The sequence below is a fragment of the Taeniopygia guttata genome, chromosome 1 (genome assembly GCF_048771995.1).
Source record: "Taeniopygia guttata chromosome 1, bTaeGut7.mat, whole genome shotgun sequence".
Lineage (NCBI taxonomy): Eukaryota > Metazoa > Chordata > Aves > Passeriformes > Estrildidae > Taeniopygia > Taeniopygia guttata.
This window is the reverse complement of record NC_133024.1, coordinates 8,314,892-8,333,306: the sequence shown is the minus strand read 5'-3', so window position 1 is coordinate 8,333,306 and position 18,415 is coordinate 8,314,892. Positions and strand designations below refer to the sequence as shown.

At 38.1% G+C, this 18,415-nt stretch overlaps 1 protein-coding gene across 40 annotated transcripts in view; it reads left to right on the top strand.

Moving 5' to 3' along the window:
• The window catches only part of LOC115492903 (uncharacterized), a 531,227-nt gene that overhangs the window by 115,007 nt on the left and 397,805 nt on the right, over positions 1-18,415 (top strand). For 3 of the 40 annotated variants that reach the window (XM_072923282.1, XM_072923240.1, XM_072923241.1), the window contains exon 2: positions 7,571-7,643. The exons of the other annotated variants lie outside the window; for them this stretch is intronic. The gene's annotated coding sequence lies outside the window, so the exon portion shown is untranslated. The remainder of the gene's footprint in view (positions 1-7,570; positions 7,644-18,415) is intronic. 40 annotated transcript variants of the gene reach the window in all.

The window sequence follows — 18,415 nt, the reverse complement described above, 5'->3', positions numbered from 1 at the left end:
ACAATGCAGGGAGCAGGAATGGGACAGTCTGCCTCTTCTCTCTGCAATGCCCCTCCAAACCTCCACCTGCCCCTGCTCTGACCTGGACCATTCTCAGGAGGGGAGCACCATGATCAGCACAAGGTATTTTAGAAAGAGCAAGACCAGCAGCCTCTTATAAAATATCTCAGTTACTGGGCTGGAGGGTGTGAAGTGATTTCTCGTAGCAGTTCTTGAGCTGGAAAGCAGATGGTATCTATGTGCTATGGTGTAAGTGCAGCAGAAGCACTTGGAGGATTAAAATGATGACTCATTGGAGCAAAGGAGGTCAATGAGATGAGCAATTGAAAGAGATGGCATTAGTTAATACAAAGTTGTTGGCTTTTTGAAGTATGCAAAATGTATTTTACACTACTGAGAAGCGGTAAGTTTTCAAGGTTGTAAATCTGCTCTCCAGACTATATGTTAAATTAAATAAAAGAAACGCTCAGGTTTTGGTTTTTGGTTTTGGGGTGGCTTTTTTTTTTTTGTTCTTTTTTTTTTGTGGTTTTTTTTTTGTTTGTTTTTTTAATATATATATTTTATCTTAATGTTTTGTTTTTCATCTACCGGTCCTTATGAAATTAGAAAAGCAATCCTTGTCTGGCTCAGGTAAATAGAAAGATTGGCTTGTCCTTAAATGATTGATTACTTTTAAATTACTGTGAAAGCTCTTTTTAAATAGGTCAATGTAAGTGACGAAGTAAGCAAAGTGACTCCTTTTCCCCTCTTTGTTGGAGGTATCTTTAAAATTTTCAGCATACACTCATGCTGTGGAACTTAAGATAACACACCTCTAACACACTTCCTAAATGATACACTGTAGTAGTGAGTGCAATCAAGGCAACACATGTAGTGAAATTTGATGAGTTTTCCAGTTTTCCTTGAGGTACAGTATTTGTGGGGGTTGTGACTTCTGTGCAGTTCAGAAGCTGAAGTGTTTTCTGCTTTAGAAAGTGAGGTTCTGTAGCTGTTGGGTTATTTGATTTAGATTTTTTTGTTTGTTTTGGTTTGTCTTTAAGAAAAAAGTTGGATGACAATTACAGCATCTCTGATTCAGAGACGAGGGAGAAAAATACAATATTTTAACAGTTACTTTATTTTTTATTTTTTTAACCTGTTTTTTGAAATTTTCTGCAGGTAAAACAGGGAAGAGATGAACCAATTTTGACAGGGTATTCTGCAACGCTTCATGATGAGACTGAGTTTTGCTTTAGTGCATTGTAAACTCTTAAGCATGGACAATTCAGTTTAATGATAAACACTCAAGCTGCTCAGCTAAAAAGTCTGCTGAGCATACTCAGGCTGAGTTAGCTGCCTGTTGGAAAGTCAGAATTTGATATAACCCTAGGAATTAGAAAGGTAGCTGGAAGGAAGCATCAGCAGAAAAAGTAAAGCATACCAAGGGCTCAGGTAAAGGTTTTGCTTTTTAAAACTCATCATTGCTTCTCCTTACAGTTTATCATAGAATAATAAGTAGTCTGTTACAAAGTCCTAACTCCACAGAACAGCCTATCTAGTGACTCAATTTATGACACCAAAATTTAATAGAAGAGTTGAACATATCTATTAATATAATCTAAAGTATATGCATTATTTGACTATGTACTGTTCACATTTTGTAGCTGTGCTGTGCTGCCATGGAATAATTTACACCACTTGAAGTAACTTGTGTAGCAATCTGTCCTCATATCTAAGGATAACACAAAGTTACTGTTTTAAAACTAAGGAAAATTACTTTATAGAACAGATCTATTTTCTGAGCCTGTGTGTGTTTGACTTGTCATAACACCAACAAAGTAGAGGAGAAAGGCACACCCATAGACATGCTATGAAAGCAAATTTTACTTTGCTGGTGTACCATGAAAGTTTGATAACATTGGAGAACTGCATGAAAAGTATAATGTAATAGAAAGTATACTGTGGAGTTATGTTTTCATGAACTGCCATTAATCAAAAATGTGAGGGTAGCTGAACCTGAAATACAGATAAAAGACAGTGCAGTTGACTGACCTCATTGTAAAATCAGAAATCTTGTTCCTTTTATATGGATTTCTTTTCTTCTAAATCAGAACTAGTGTAACTTCTTCCCTGGTCTCCCGACAGGTCTCTCTCTTGTCCCTGAACATCCTTTTTTTGTGGGCAGCACAGGTACCTTTCTTCAGAACTGCCTTTGGTCACTGGTGGCTCTTCTCCAGAGCAACACCTGCTGATCCCTGAGTCACCTGGTGTCTCTCCAGGAGAGAGGAACCATGACAGAGGGAATTTGTTCAGCGTGTTACTTCCAACGGGTGGAAATGCTTACAAAGGGTATGGGTTGGTTCCCAACCCAAAAGTCAGAGGGGATTTTATGAGGACACAAAAAAAATAAATTGGCTGCAGCTCATGTTGGCCTCCCAGGGACAGCTGAGGGCTGACATCTTTGGCCTTGCATCTCGCCAAAGAGCTGTTGGCTGCAGGATAGGATTAAGGAGAATGGATAAATATTTGGGGAGTGCAGGAGTGGCATAAGTCTCCTTTGCTGTACAACTTGTTTAAAAGACACAGTTTGGCAGCCAGAACTCTGCGTGGGTCAGCTGGCTGCCCCATGGGGAGTCCAGAGCACCTTCATACAGTGAGTCGTTTCTGCCTGGCTGAAATCGTGTTTGTTCCAGATGTTTGGTATGCAGATATCTTTCCTAATGACTTATGTATAGTTAAGGCTGTAATTCCAGCTATGAGAAAAGAAACACTTTAAAAAATGTGTTTGTAGAAAGCTAAAAAACCACTGAATATTAATTTCAAAAACCTCACTTCTGTTTGGACACATCTGATGGCCCCAGGATTTTTGTTCATGTTTTTGTGGCTGAGGTTTCAGTGGATGATGCCAGAAACATGATGGTTGCCCACACAAGAAGTACCACTGAATCCTAGTGATGGTTCAGTCCAAATCACCCTTTAGTAAACTTTAATAAATGTAAATTTGTTGGAACCTCTTATGTTTGCTTCATATGTCTGAAACCAAACTAAAGATTTGGCAGTACACTTGCATTGCATCTTTATGGGAACAGCTGCACTATGCTGAAAGCTTATCAAGATCCTAAAGTTTTAAATTTATCTCTTCAGAGTAAATAATAGTTAAAATTGCATGTGTCAGTTTACATTGGCAAATATTAGAGTGCAATAGGAGCAGATCTGAAAAAAAAAATGTTTTGTGCTGAGGACCTGATGTCCACATGTGGGGACACTTCTGAGGTTTTTAGTTTAGATTAGGTTCAATCTAGTTCTATGTACTGAATGTTCATTTATGATCAGAGAGTAAATTTTTCATAAACTACCAGCCCACCCAATTTTTTATTTTGCTCTTTAAAAAAAAAAAAAAAAAAAAAAAAAAAAAAAAAAAGTAGTGAGTTTTTTCTCTGTCAGCAGGTGCATGTGATGTTCTGATATAGGTTAGGGTTGCATGCCTGACATATACTAGGTTAGCACAATGAAATGAAAAGTAAACTTATGTTGATTCAAGAGGGTTTCAAAATGAGACCCTACTTTACAAATGCCACACATTTTGGTGAGGTTTCACTACATATTTTACAGAAATTAATGTTTTAGGTCCATGGAGATAGCAATCTGAAACAGGTTGCAGGCCATCTGCTCAATATGTTTTCTGTGATGGCAGCCAGTTCCAGGTGCTTAGGAGCTTAGAAGTCCCTATACTAGATGGCTGTGGAATAAAATAGCCCCAAGGCAATGTCCTCGAGATCCATAACAGGTTCTCTGTTTGTTCTATTACCTTAAGCGAAATATTTTGAAAACATCTTACTTTGAAAACAAATATGGTTTACTTCATGCAAATCAAGACATTGGCAATTCGAGGGACCTCTCTGTGTCCAAGCTTTAGGTACAGATGACTTACAAATTTCACCACAATTATCTTTAAATGGTTTAGAATATGCTCTACAGAGATGACCTACATATTATAAGCTCCTGAAATTGATTGTATTTTTTTTATTTGCGAAAGAAGTTTCTCTTCAGCTATATTTTTTTTTTTCCCATTTTGCAAGTAGACGTGTCCCTCAGTAAGTTATTAAAGCTATTGGGTCCAAACCACCTCTGGAACTGCAGAATCCATGCTTTACCTCCCAAAATAGTTTCTCATTTGTAAGTTTTAATAAAATAAAGACTGTTTGCTCTCTTCCAGAATAGAATTTTTTTGTTGTTTCTGGCAGTTCTTTTTGCAATCCAGATATCTTAAGTCTCTTGGATTATGCTTTCCAAAGTTGCAGCTAGGGCATTTGAAAATAATATTTGTATAACTGGGGGAAAAAATCCCAACTTACATATATCCAGTAAAATGGGCTTTCAAGCAATTGCGGTGTTAAATTTTTTTTTTTTTTTTTTTTATATATAGATGCTATTTCACAGTACATTGAGGGTCTGTATTTAAATATTATTTGTGTATCTTCTTTTGCCACTGGCAACATTTCTCTCTCCTGCTCCCTTCAGCATGCATTTATGAACAAGCATATTTAATTAGACTTCTCTTTGACATTTGTGTTTTGTTGTTTAGTTGGTTTTCTTTTTTTTTTTACTGGAAATACAGTAACTTGTCATTAAAACCCCTGCAGAAGACCTGATTTTGCTCCATCTGTTCGTCCCAGACTGATAGAGAAGAGCAGGATGGCTGGCAGGGATCACTTATAAAACCCAAGTTGGCTCTCACAAAACACAGTGCCCAAGACAGCAGTGAAACTTTCCAATTGGAGCACAGGGGTGATATTTTTCTTTTCTTCTCCTTCCTCTGCTTCATGCAAGTGTTGGACTGCATTCACTGGACAGGTGGCTTGGCTGTCAATGGGGAAGAGATGTGGAAAACTAAAGCAGCTGGGTGTTAGGAACCCCTTTTTTTATTTTTTTTTCTTTTTTGTGGAAACAGGGCTGAACTCAAAGAGTTTATATTTTAGTGTGAGTATGGTGCATCATCAGTGTGAAACTGGAAGTTGTGTGTAGGGCAGACTGCCAACATCCCTGCCCATCTTCCTGTTCCTATTCTCCAAGCTCAACATGAGAATGACCTGACAAAATCTGGTTCTGCCCAAACATTGCGATTTTTTATTCTGTTCAAGTCCAGTTGACATTTAGACCTTCCGTAAAGCACTCTGCAACTCTTCTAGCTGTGCCTTTTGTTTCCTTTATCTGTACTTGCCACTCTTCTCCCAGTAAGTACCCTCACACTCTCTCAAAACTATTTTAAACTTTTTCTTGCTCAGAAAAATTACTCCAGAGGTTCTTGTTTCAATAATATTAGCAAAGTTGTCTTTGACAAAAGGCAAAGCCTGTAATAAGAAGTGAGCAGTACCAGAGTTGTGCTATTTCCAATACTGAAACCAACGTGAAAATGAAATTACTTTTCACTTTGTTTTGGGAGGGGATAGTAGAATACGTCTTTATAAGTGTGACTACTTAAATAAAATGCAGCAGGAGGAATAATAAATTAATTAAGTTTAATAAATAAACCAAAAAAGCTCCACCTTCTTATCGAGTGACTGTTTGGAGAACTGACACTTGGAAATTCAAAACAGCGGATTTTTATTCATGTGTCTCTTACTAAGCCTGTATATTTTGAATTCTCTAAAGCAATAATATAGAAGTGAGAAATTAATAGCTTGCTTTGGAACGTTTGCTGTGAGTTTCTTGCAGTGGATCTTGATTTCTTTTTAATATATCCAGGAATGGTAGGGAGGAAGAAGTTGGTAGAGAGGAACACAAGCAGTGACAAGAGGACCCCTCCTGTCCCTTCCACCAAATTTTAGCTGTTTCTCCTTGGGAGCAGAGAGCTGATTCCTGCCCATGACATGCAGTGTCTGATGGTGAGTTGATGACCCTTCCTGCCTCTGCACGCTCCCTCTTGAGGACACCACACTTCTTAAGGACAGCCTTGAATTGGGAACAACTTTATGGACTTGCTTTTGTTATGCGAATTAACTACTGAATTACTTGCCTTTCTAGAGTGTTTATGGACTTGCCTGTTCCTTACACAAACCATTTTAATTAGCTGTGTCCGTTCCAGTGCTTGCACAAAGATTTACGTGGTTGATCTTTGCTGATATTTCCTGTCCTCAGTCCCCATTATCAGTAGTGTTAGCTCTCCACAAGGAGTGGGCTGAGATCATGATGTGATAATTTCTTATGGATTCTGGCACTGGGGGGTCTGTGTTTTGGTGTGTGTACATTCCTTGTCCTTGTAGCTAATCATTGTCTATAAGTACAATAGCTACATAAAAAGAATTAAAGCTGTAATAGAAGTTATAGTTATTTTTGATTAATTCTCCTTCCATTTATTTTACTTCAGTTATTGGTTGTACATACCCTGCTATTTATGGGAGGATAACAACTGCTGAACATCACAAGTAAAACCTGAATTAAGAAAGACAGAGAAAATTTTGAAATATTACCTGGTACAGTTATTGCTTTAATTATACAGTATTAAGAGTCTCGATTACTCTTTAAAATCTCTTATCGATTATTTGTAATATATCCCCAGTTTAAAAATATTAACAAACAGAAACACTGTGTTTGTACAATGATTTCCATCCAAACTTAAACATTTTTCTTACTTACTTTTAGTTTTTTTTAAATTTTGCTCCCTCTTTAACATTTTGGATGCCCTGAGTTCCAGTCTTCCTGCTAAACATTTCCCAAAACTGAGTTTAGGTTTTGAAGGTGTATAAGGGAAAACAATTATATTGTATTATTTTGGAGTCTGATCCCTTTGTATTCTGTGAGACTCATTAGGTTAGACTATTTTGTGGATAAAATAAATGTTCTAACATGTTATATAAAGATGGAAGGCCAATGTATTTATCTTGTAAATAAAGAGATTTTATAATCAAAATCGGCAGGGAAGACAATCATTATTTCAAGTGATAATGGAAATATTGCTCTGCTCAGTGTAAAGTGGTAAATTAGGGAACTTTTATTAAACCAGATTACACCTTAAACAACATGGACTTTTAAATTTTTTTTGCACTGAGGAGAAAGGTCAGGAAAAAAGTAACAGTCAAAACTGCTCTTAACTTTTATGTAGTACATCTCACTTACTTTAATATGCTAGTTTACAAAAAGAGATATGAGGAGTGTGTTAACTGAGTAGATATGGAATTGTTTAAAATTAAAATTTATTGTTCACTAATAGCCTTAAAACTGTGTATGCTAGATGAAGTGAATAAGTGAAAAGGAGTATTACCAGGGCCTTCCCAAAAAGGGGGACATTGAAGCAGCATGGGAATGCCTCATTCCTAAACACTGTCAGGGTGAGCTTAGCCCAAGCACTTAAAGGTACTGTGAACACAACATTTGGCAGGTGACTTGATGTTTTAATGCTGCCAGTGCATTATGAGTGCAATAGTGTTGAAAATTCAGAAGGTGTCAATTCCACCCCCATTTAAATAGCCTCTCATGGATGTGTTCAGCTAGATCTCAAACCAGAAATCACACAAAATTAATAGATCTGCAGTCAAACTTAGCAAAAAACCACGTACTTTTCTAACTGCCTTTTATTGCCTTCCTTTTCTAGGTCTTTGGGGATTTTACATTGCATATCTGGAAAAACAAATCCCCGTAAAAACATAAAGTCTACAACCCAAATGGTAAGGGGTAGTTGCATTAATTAGTGTGTGATTATTACTCAATTAGTGTGAAGCTGATTACTTGGATGGAGGGAGTGCAGTTCTAGTTTCTTTGCTTGGAACTCTTTCACTTTAAGTCAATATATTCCCCAAAGAACCATTTTTTAAAAAAGATAAAAAGTAAAGCACAGTTTTAACACTTCCATGCCTATAACAATGAGCTTGCTGCCAAAGGAGATGTAGAGATGTATCAGCTCTCACTGTACTCACCTCTATTCTTGCACCTTGTATATGGACTTTCTGTTGTATGCATTTCTACTTTTTATACATTTAATGTTTTAAAATATTCTGTACATGCATCCTCAGGACTTTTGCTTTGTCCTGTCCAGGTTTGCAATGACTTTGCTTTCAGGGTGGCAAGCATTGTCTCTGAATGTCATCTAGCCTTTTCCATTCTAAAATCTTACTTTTGATCTATTTCTGGAAAACTGGGAATTTTTAAAGTTAAAACAGTCCATCTTTACTCCTTTGTTTCCCTTTCCACCACAAGGATTCAGAAATTTAGAGGAAGCCCATCTTTCTGCTAATATTCTGGCAGCCTGTTACAGAAAGTATATTCTGCCTTTCTTTTAATGCAGCAAAGCAGAAGGGAAGGTGTCTTTTATAGTCCTACAAAAATTTCTCAGATCTGCCCAGGTATCAAGAATTCAGAATAACTGAGCATGTAAAAACTGAAGCAGAGAGCTCTAGGCCTCTGCAGCTGAAGAATTGATATTCCTTCCACATTATAAAAACAATTTAGGACTGAGCAGAATATTTGCTGCTTCAATCAGGACCTGCTTTGGGCAAAATTGAATTTTGGCATGGAAGTCCCAGACCAAAAGCAGGTTGACTGTACCTTTCCTGGTCTCTCAGTGACTGTGCTTCTGGGTTTGGCTCAAGTGCAAACTAGACACAGAAGGAGGTTAATTAGGTTGGTATGGTTTGAGAGATAATTATATACAGAAAGCAGCCCCAGAACTGCAGTTCTGTTAAGGAGCTGACAAGTACAAGTGTAAGTAAAATTAAGGTTGCCCTTAGAAAGAGAAATTTTTATTTATTAAAGTTACTCTGAACTTAAAATCAAATCTTTTTTTTTCTTCAGGATTAATTGCAATTATTTATAGCACATAATTAATTTTAGTTATTTATAGCACTCACTGAGTGTTATGTTTTCAGTTCAGGGTGGTGATAATTACAACATTAGTATAAAATAGCAGAGCTTCAATACACCGAAGCTTGAACAACTGGCAAGCAGTAATATCCATGGAAAGTACAGATCATTCCTCATTTTTTCAGATCCATTTCAAATTTACTGAAGGAAATGTAGTCCATGGATTTCCAAGGGCATCTGCTGTGGCACTTCAGAAAAGTGCTCTAGACTTTTAATTTCACATTTCAGTAGGTCTTGGAGGGCCTCAGTGGGTCTCTTTGCGGTTTCAGTGGGTTTCTGAATACTTCAGAGACACTGGCATTTTTCATATTTTCCTTTGTGGCCTGAGCATACCATAGTGAACTCTGACACTGGCTCTCTGTTCTCTCCAGTGTAACCAGCCCACCAGTCAGGACAAAACTGAGGAAAAACGTTTCAAAACATTCAGCTATTTCTTTAACTTAAGTCTGAGGGAGAGGATGAGCAAAAGATAGAAGAGAAATAATAACAGAGCTAAGGAGTGGCAAAATCAGTTGCCTAACTGTTTTATTGACATCACTTACTGCATAAATTAGCAGTACAAGTAAGGGTACATTTAGAAGCTTAGGGTAAAAAGGATTAAAAGAGAAAATTTCATGCAAGCATCCTAAAAATATTATTAAACACCCACAGAGAGTCAATGTCTTCTGTTGATTTTTAAGAATAAAATATCTGACCTACTCCTTTGGGTGCTTGTACACGAAATTTCTGGCAACCCAATTTATCTTGAATCTTGTTTCGGGACAAGCTGGCCCTTTCAAAGAGGCTTCTTAGATATTAAAGATAGTCTGAAACATTCAATTTCCTAAAGAAGTAGCCTGGGAATACAAGCCCAGTATAAAACAAACAAGAAAGGCTGGAAATTAATCTTTTGGAAGAAAAGCCCAATAGGAAAGAATGAAGATGCCCATCTTAACTCCCCAGTAAAAGATGTGCAGGATGATGCCTGCAAGGGATTGCTAGGCAGAGGAAAGCACATGGATGACATTTGGAATTTATTTCTCTCAAAAAAAAAATGTAACTCAAAACTCATGCCCTGAAGAAAATTAACTCCTATAGCTCATAGAAACTCTCTAAACACTAGCCAGTGAATTAAACCACTGATTCAGAGGTTTCTCGGGTAGCTAAAAAGTATATGAAGTCTTCAGGGCAGCAAAATCTTTTGTAATAAATTTGTATGTCGTCAAGCACAGTGCCAAGAAGTGCTGTTTCCATTTATGCCAGAAAGAGTGTACTATGAAAACTCTTTTGGATGTCTGTAGTTTAATTTCTTTTTAGGGTCATTTCTATCAAAAATGTTTTATTATACATCTGGTTTATTTCTAATTTTGTTAAATATGAGTTTGGCTCTTAAATTTTTTTGAGAAAACCAAAGTAACATTTCATATAGCATCTAGAATCCAATGTAATGGGCACAGCCTTTCTATCCACCCGACATCTAGAGCATGAAGGATCAGTAAACAGTTAAAAAGCCCTTTTGTATGGGGGATTGTTCAATGCCAATGTTTGTCTAGGGAAAGTACCTGGAACAGACAAGTGGTCTTTAAGAGGATTCAAGGAATGGTGAAGTTCAAGGAAAAATAGGGAAGCATGTGAATCTATTTCAGACCTGTTTGCTCTAATATTTTCCCCTGTGAATATATAGCATGGCACTCAGGGGAGTTTGTTCTCATCACTGACTGCTCTGTTATCAGTCCCAGTGGGAGAAAACCTGGACCTAAGTGCAATCAGCTGAGGTATTTATGGGGGCAGTGATCCCAGGTGTGGTCTGAGGGGAGGAGGTCCCAGCATGAACCTGCTGGGTAGATGCTGATTTGAGCTCTCACTCCTGTGGTTCCAGGGCGTGTCTGAACTGCAGAATTGGTTAAAGTGCAAAGGAAGCTCCACTGCCAGTTTCTTTTCCACCCAGGATGGTGCTGTGCCGGCTTCCTGGCATCCATGTGGGAGAAGGGGATCTCTCTTTATTGACAGAAAGAGAGGACAGAGTCTTGAGCTGTGCCTGGGGACGTTCAGGTTGGACATTAAGGATATTTTCTTCAGAGAAAGGGTTATTCCTCCCTGGAATGGACTTCCCAGGGAGGTGGTGGAGTCACTGTCACTGGAGGTATTTAAGGAAAGACTGGATATGGCACTGAGGGGCATGGGCTGATTGACATGGTGGTGTTTGGTCACAGGTTGGACTCGATGATCTCAGAGGTTTTTCCAACCCAATTGTTTGTGTGATTCTGTGGTTGTGCTAAAGCTGAAGTGAGGAAGGCTCTGCTTGCATTGACATTGTACTTATGGACAGAGCCATGGCCAGACAGCAGCTGAGCTGATTTCAAATATCTGCCAAGCACATCCCCTCACCCTTGTGGTTCTGCCGTCAGTGAGGGTGTCCAGCACAAGGTTGTACTTGTGGGGGTGGCTGTAATTACTCAGCAAACGTTAGAATGATATTGCAACAACCAGCTTCATGTTCTGCCCCTCCCCTGGCCACCACCCAACACGTTTGATATTTTCAGGATTCTTCTCTGGCATTAGTAACTTCTTGTTTGCTTGGTTTGGTTTGTCAGTTGCTGTAAGTTCTCTTAATAATACTAATGTATCTTGTAGTACATCCAAGAACCTTCACCAGGAGTTAGATAACATTTGGTTATGTGTGTGTATAAGGAAAAAAACCCACTGTGTTGACAGAGTAACCGTGAAAGGTATAAATGACATGTGACTTCTGAAGTGAAAATCTTGCTGTCATATTTGTGTAGCTTGTTATGTACTTGATAAAACAAATGTGAAGTGTCAGTTATGGAAATCTTCCAAAACAATCTTTGGTAAGAAAGGTAAGTTCTGGCTGATAGCTTTGCAGAGTAATCAGTTTGAAAGAGGAGAAGTTTGTTGTCTTTTGTGACATTCATTCTTTCATTATTTTAATTTTCATCAAGAGAAAAGCAGCTACAAGCTCCTGTGATCCATGTACTTATGCTTGGAGAGATGCCTAAGAAATACATACTTTGTCTTTCTGCAGTCATTGTGATCACAGCATCACAGTAAAAAAGAGACTGGAAGGAACCTCCAGACACATATCTAATTAGATCTGGTTGCTCAGAGCTCTATCCAGTTGTGTCTTGAATTCCTCCACTGAATTCCTTCATGAGGAGAGTCCACAGCCTGTCTGGGCACCCTGTATCAGTGTTTGACCACTCTCATGGCAAAACAACAAACAAAAAACCCAAAAAAAGTTGTTATATATAATCAGAATTTTCCATGTTCTGATGTATGATTGTTGTAGCTTCAATGTGAAGCTGCAGGAAGGGTCTGGCCCTGTCTTGTCTGTATCAGGTCAGGAAACAGACAGCAATGTGTTCTCCCCTGAGCCTTCTGTCCTGTGGGCTGAAGAGGCCCAGCTCCCTTAGCCTCTCCTTTTTTTACTTTCTTTTTTTTTTTTTGTTATGGATGATGCACATCTGTCTTCACTTTATAGCTTTCTCTTATATATAGTGGATACATATACAGTTATCTAACTTCAAATTGGTTTTGATTTATTTTATTTTCCCTCCAGCCTGCATAATTTAATAGAAACAGTTCTGGTAGCAATGCTTATCCTAGTACAACCCAGGAAGTCAGAATGTAGCAAGGGCACGTTACTGGCTCGTGATCAATTTGGTGCCAATCAGGTCACAAGGTTTTTTCTTGCAGAGCTCCCTTCAAACTGGTCAGGCCTCAGTGTGTAGTGCTGTCCAGGGTTATTCCTCCCCAGGTTGTGCACTTCGTGTTTTCCATTGTTGAACTTCATGAGGTTCCTGTTGAGCCATTTCTCTGCTTCCCTCCGAAGGGCACAACTCTTTGGCATATCAGCCTCTTCTGCCAGTTTTGCATCATCAGCAAACTCCCTGGGTGTGTGTTCTGTTGCATCACCTACATCATGGTGGAAGAGAATTAAAAATTATTATCCTTGAGATTGACTCCAGGGGTAGACCACTGGGGGCTGTCCTCCAGATGGATTTTGTGCTGGTCACAACCCTTGGAGCTTGGCAGTTCAGCCAGATTTCAGTCCCCCTCACTGTCCACTTACCTAGTCCATATTTCATTCCTTTGTCGATGGGGATGTTATGAGGGGCCATGGAAAATCAAAATAAACATTCACAGCTCGTTTCATCATAGACAGCTCTCAGGTTGGTCCAGTATAATTTTCCCTCTTTCTAGGCTTATTATGTCTACCATTTCCTTTTTGCAATACATCTAGAATGTTTTTGGTGTATTTGTCCCAGGACCTGAGGTAAGGTTGAGCAGGAGGTCCCTGGATCCTTCTTCTGACCCTATTGAAAGATGGGGCTGATATTTGTTTTTTTTTTTCCAGTCCTCTGGAACCTGTCAAATCACAAGCACCTTTCAGGGATTACTGAGAGTGGCCTTGCAGGGACATCAGCCCATTTCCTCACTACTCATGGGTAGATCCCATCAGGTCTCAGGGATTTGTTTATATCTACTTTAGTTCTGTTAAATGTTCCCTAACGTGATCCCCCTCCACTGAATCTAAAATTTAAATCCCTGCTCCAGTTTGAAAATATACATTGGGCTGTTGAAAATATATGATGTGAAAGATGATTTATGTTAAAACTAAGCACCCCAAACCCTCTCCACAATATTAATATGCAACATAACAAATATTATGGTAATGACTTTGATTAAACAATCTTTTTTTCATGTTCTGTATAGAATATGCTTGAACTGCCAGTGGGTGATAGGCTGCATGTTGTTTGTTAGGTATTTGCCTTTGTTTACTTCTTTTTCCTACTGAGTTGATAAAGACAAGGTTGACTCATGATCCATGGCTCCTTAAGTAAAGTTTCCACCTTTCTCTGATTATTAACAATAAATGATTTTAGTCATGTGTTATTTAAACAATGGCCAGATATTGAAGTAGGTACTAAGTGCACTTCAGTATATCATAAATATGTTTGAGCCACTTACAAATAGTCCTACCACATTTTCTTTGATAAACAAAAATGTCTTTCTTTTGGCCCCAGACTTTGTAGGCAGAAAAATAACCCAAACTGCCTTTGGAAAAGGCTTTATCTCACTCTTTTAGAGAATAAGCATATGCTAAGGAGCATATCCCTGGCATACCAAAGTAGTCTCACGTTTACACCTGCTTTCATCTGTTCTGCCTACATAAACAAATGCTGGTACATGGGTAGGTCTCTTGTTGGTCCTCCCGTAAGTGACAGAAGCTTTTAATCTTTATCTTAATTTAGTTTGTGACTAGTATTCTGCATGGTTGTTTGATATTGTTAGCCCAATGCTGACGTTAAAGTTGGGTAATTCCTGCTTACTCATTATCCTCTTGAATTCTCTTAGGTGGATGTGGTTTCTCTGTATTTATGAAGAGGATCAATTAAGATAATCTCAGATTAATCCCATTACACTCTTTGGTCTTGTTTATGGCTTTCTTGTTCATCAAATTCACCCAAACTGTGAAAAGTTGTTATTCTGTTTGTTGTGCTGTCATTATCATTTATTATAGAATTCCTTCCCTAAAAAAAATGTAAATGTATCCCTCATTGCATTCCATTGTTCACAGATACAGAAAACGGGCACACCAAATACTTTGATTATGTTACTTTTAAAGTATTGTCTTCTAGGCACTGATCTTACCCATAGTAATATGTGTGTGGTTGCCTTGAAACAATCCTGTCAAATTTGTGGTGCTGTTAAGAAAATTAACTTTAGTTTCACACTGGAGTTTTAAGATGTTCAGAGGCTGAAAAAAAATATGGGGCTTTCACCTAACAGCTCCTAGAGAGCTTATGAAAGGAGTTTAAGCCAAACAGGTGCATTTACCTATCTCAGTTCAGAACTATTAGCACATAATTTATGGCATCATAAAAAATGCCTCTTGTTGAATGAGTGCTTTGATGAGAAAACCTGCTAAGATCATATAAATGAATGGTATGCACTGTAATATCAAGTTTATCTGTAATCTTAATTTTTTGATGTGTCAATATGTAGGGAAGTAATCTGTCTCATAAAAAAAAAAAAAGTGAGTCTGGTTCATTTTCACTGGGTCAATTGCTGTTGCTAATCCAGAGTCTTTGGCAGCTTGCAGGCTTTCTTGTGTGTTGTGTTTTTACACTTTTGCTTAAAAGGCAGGTAAGATGATACTGTTAGCACTTTCTGCTCTTGTACTTTTTACTTGAAACAATAATGTGATAGACTTAAAATAGCTACTTTTAGCAAATTCTATTTTCCACATGTGTATTCATGGCGAGACAGATGGCCAGAGAAGGATAGAATGACTTTGATTTATTTGCATTAACATTTTTTTTCTTCTGTTTATGGTATTGCCTTTAGTGTCATAAAAATTAATTCATGAAAAAAAACTTTTATAGTTTTGGAGAAAAAAAGAATAATTGTGCCCTCTGAAACATGGTACAAATATTATTGAAGTGTAGTTTATTGTGCTAAGTTTTGAAGGAAAAAATGCCACTTTGTGCTCTGAATACTTAACCAAAGGAAGCGCTCTCATGACTATGTCCTGTTCACAGTATGAGTTAATCTCTGTGGTTTATATTTGGATTTCAGGACTGATTCTTGCAACTTTTTGCATATTTCCTAGTGGAATGTCTTTGCTGTATTTCTTTTTACTCATATAATGTAGCTTTAAATTTTGCATTATAATTCTCCCCAAGTCAGACCATTTTTTTTTGTGAATATTTCTTAACAAAGTTTCATACAGACTCAAGTAATAAGTCTCTGGTTATGAGGGGGAGTGTTGTCCTGAGGTAGGCAGGGAGGTAACTGCTGAGTGCCTTAGACTTGCAGTGAAACCTCATCTAATAATATTGTTACTAGCACCTGGCACACAAGAAAATTCCAGGATTGGGTCCTGCAGGCAGTCAACATGATAAAGAGGATTAATTCCAGTAAATGAACATACACATAAGGACTAAGATCTTTGGTAGTTGTGTACTGCTCGTGTGTGCATAAACAGTTTATAATGATTTTGTCTCCTAGATTTTCTTTTCAGTGTTTCAAACTCATTGGGAAAACTATTTTTATACTCCAACCCTAGTGCTTAAAAGAGGTGAAGACTTCAGAAAAATAACACTGCAGAGTCCGTAGAGTGTGGCATATTTTTGTTTGTTTGTTTAATACAGAATATTTGAAATAATTATTAAAGCTGCTCTTTTCCTTCACTTTGGTAAGAAGGCCTTGACGTTTTAGTGAGCCTTGAGTTGTGACAAAGGGGCCGACCCCAAACTGTACGTTACTCTTTAAAGGATTTTAAAATGAAAGTGTAGTGGGAAGAGCAGCCCTGTCTAACCCCATGGGGGAAAAAAAACCCACAAAAAAAAAAAAACCCACAAAAAAACCCCCAAACAAACAAACAAACAAAAAAAAAAACAAAAAAAAAAAACCCACGGGAAAAAACCCCAAGAAGCAAAGGACGGTTTTTCCCCACTCCTTTACGAACTGAAGCATCTGCCGGGCACCGAAGGTGGGATGCAGGAGGAGCATCCCTGCGCTCCTGGCCAGGGCGGTGCTGGAGCCGCGCTGGGATGGAGCGGAGCACACCGGGCAGGCTCTGCTCGCCGCTTTCCTGACCTTTTCCCGGCCCATTCCCGGCCCATTCCCGGCCCTTTCCCGGCCCTTTCCCGGCCCTTTCCCGGCCCTTTCCCGGCCCTTTCCCGGCCCTTTCCCGGCCTTTCCCGGCCCTTCCCTGCCCGTGTTCCCCGGCCGATCCCCCCGGCCCCTCCGCCCAGCCAGCGGGGGTCGGGTTTTCTCCCCTTTCTCTCGTCCTTTTCCTCAGCGCACGGGCGGCTGGAAAATCGGAAATGCTCTTAATTAAAGGTTTTCTGTAGAGAAACAAGCGGGCCCTCTTTGTGAGCCAGGCGAAGGCAGCAGACCTTATCACAAAAGACAAAAGCAAATATTTATCAGGCAACAAAAGATGTCCACGGTTGCTTGCAGCGGGGGAGATTTTTCTCCCTCTCTCCCGGTGAAGATGTTTAACAGTGTAAGATGTTTATCGGGTCTCCTTGTTGAAATTCTTTGTTTCCCTGCAAGATCTACAAATGAAACTGTTTTCCTTTCTGTGAAGCACATAATGAAGCCCATGAGTTAAACTGCAGAGAATGCAAACACCTGCTTGTCCCTCTGTTGACTTTGCCTTTCAAGAAGGTCTTTTCTGTTCCACATGATAATGGTTTGGGGGCTTGGTTTTGTTTGATTTTTTTTTTTTTTTGTTTATCCTGTGTGAAGATAAATGGTCATCTTGCCTGTCTTCACTTTGTGTCACTTCTGATGCAGTGACTGTCTCTGTTAAAAGAATACCAGGTTGTTAAAAGTATTCTTTTTTCAGAATGCTATGTGTCATTGAGTGAATAAGCTATTACATTTTACTGTTTTTCCTGTCTTGGTTTATTTTTATATGTTCTTTTTTTTTCTAATGCTCTGTTTGATGAGCTGCATATCTTAAAACTACGTTTTCATCCATGAATGAAAAGGAGGAAACATTAGAATCCATCTAACACCTTCCAGCACTTTTACCTATTCCTCTTAAACATTTCATACATAGAAACAAAATATTTTAAATGTACTTGAATGCTGATTACCCAGTGGTTTCATAAAAATGTATCCCTAATATAATGTTAGTTTTAAGTGGTATTTGAAACGTGAAAACACTTTTGTAAGCATTCATCCCCAACAGTTGGGTTAACTACAAAATCTACCATAAGAATTTAAGGTTTTATAATATAACCCCCCACTTTTCTTCACCTTCTGAAGACACTACTTGTGATTAAATTTATTCACATGGCAAATGCTCAGCCTCATAATAAACACTGTAAGTTGATGTTATTGTACAGATTTTTGGTACTGGACAACATAATTCAAAGTAATGCCTGCAATCTGTATTTGGGGTTTTTTATAGTTCACAGGATTTGAGGAATACTTTACAACACTTTTCCACAGCAATTTAGAAAAGAGCTTTACAATGACACAGGCTTTTAAGTACAATGCTTTAAAGTAAAAGTACTGCATTTTAACAGAAGTGCTATACTCAGACAGGGCTTGCCTGCTGTTTTAATATATTTCATAAATATTGGGGGCACGGGGGATGCCTGGTTCTTCACATGACTATATTTGTAGATAGTCCTATTTGTCTGGGAAAATATATTCAACCTGGGGCTCCTGGGATCAAGTACTCGTGGAATTTAAACCTTTCTATTTCATATACATCATTACATTTAAAATTAATAATGCAAGATAAAGGTTTGTATTAGGAAACAGATTGAAGTATTGGTTTTGTTTCTTTATTAATGACCATAATATTTTTTCTGAAACTTCACAGAACTACCAGTTTTAGAAGAACAGTTCCTAGGTGTGTTTGTAAATTATTTGGTCATTGTGCAAACCTTAAAGGTATACATTTTAATGACATTAAATTATTTTAGTTCTAATTTGACAGAATAGTTCTTAGATAAAGATGCTCTATGATTCCATTTTTGTATGTCTGTTTCAATTCTGATTACAGAGCTTGCATTCTATTTTTCTTTTGTTACTGAGTCCAGAGAGTTTAATA